Consider the following 1,485-nt stretch of genomic DNA (forward strand, 5'->3'; position numbering starts at 1 on the left):
AGACACAGGGGTGTGAGACACTGGCCGAACCGGGTTTCTCTTAGCATTTGCTCCACGTGCACCTCTTCCCCGGCCTTTTCCTCTACCTCGATGAGCCTGAGGATGAGAGGAAGGCGGAGGATCGGCGATAAAAGTGCTAAGCAAAGATCTCGCTATGGGGAGCCCGGGCTTTTTCCTTTGCGGGCCCACCATGCTTCACTCACCTGCTATGACAAAAAGTAAAGCAATTAGTATACAAGATTGTAGTTTAAATAAATAAGCATAAGTTCAAACAATTGTCGCAATGAGAATTACCAATGCAATTGTAGTACAAATACATTATAGTTCAAACAAATAAGCATAAGTTCAAACAATTGTCGCAATGAGAATTACCAATGCAATTGTAGTACAAATACATTATAGTTCAAACAAATAAGCATAAGTTCAAAAAACATACGCAATGAGAATTACCAGGCAATTATAGTACAAAAACTACATTATACTTCAAATAGATAAGCATAAGTTCAAAAATATTACAAATTCAACATTACAACATGTTTGAGATCATCTGGGTCATGGTAAAGCAACTAGTACAAAATCAACATTACAGTTCAACACTACGACTAAAAATAGTCGGGATCATCTGGATCACAATCCGTCTCTTCTTCAAGGTCAGTTCTAGCCTCATCATCAGTATCATACGTGTCGTCAAGGATGTTGTCCTCATGTTGACCGTCATCGTCACCTTCATCGGCAATTCCTAGACGTAACCGTTCAAGCATTGAGAGGTCTTCCACGTTCGTAACCTCTTCTTCTTCCTCTTCGACTTCTTCTTCTTCACTGTCAATGTGTACTTCCATGCGTGGATGGATGTTGAGACGGCCTCTAGGCCCATATTCTTCTTGGAAGAATTCTCCATCATATGTGTCAGGGTCGATGTGAGGTTGATAATCCTCTTCACTGGGGGAAGGATGTTTACGATGTGGCGGCACATCGTACACAACATCCCAACCCTTAAGGTACTTCTTTTGGCATGCATACTTGAGATAAAAAACTTGTGTCGCCTGTTGAGCCACAATATAGACATCTTCACATTCTAATTTGCTGTCTTGTCGAATTTCGACTTGCCCAATATTATCCCTCCGCCTAACCTTCTCCGGATCAAACCAATGGCATTTGAAGACAACGACTTTCGGAGGATTTGCCCCAAAGTAATGCAGTTCATATATTTCATCAAGTCTTCCATAATACTCAACTCCATTGCAAATAGCCGACACTCCCGTGTTCCTTGATTTTAGAACGTCCCGACGTTCCTCGTTCCCATGTGTGCGGAAGCGATACCCATTGATGTTGTATTTATCAAATGTACCGACCTTATAGTCAAACCCATTAGCAACTTGTTTCAACTCTTTGTCCAATATCGACGTACCCTACAAGTTTAAGAGAGAAGGATAGGTGTATTAGTCGCACGTAATACCAACTTCAAGTGTTCCAAGAAGTATACCT

This window comes from Triticum aestivum, chromosome 3B (assembly GCF_018294505.1).
Source record: "Triticum aestivum cultivar Chinese Spring chromosome 3B, IWGSC CS RefSeq v2.1, whole genome shotgun sequence".
Classification (NCBI taxonomy): Eukaryota; Viridiplantae; Streptophyta; class Magnoliopsida; order Poales; family Poaceae; genus Triticum; species Triticum aestivum.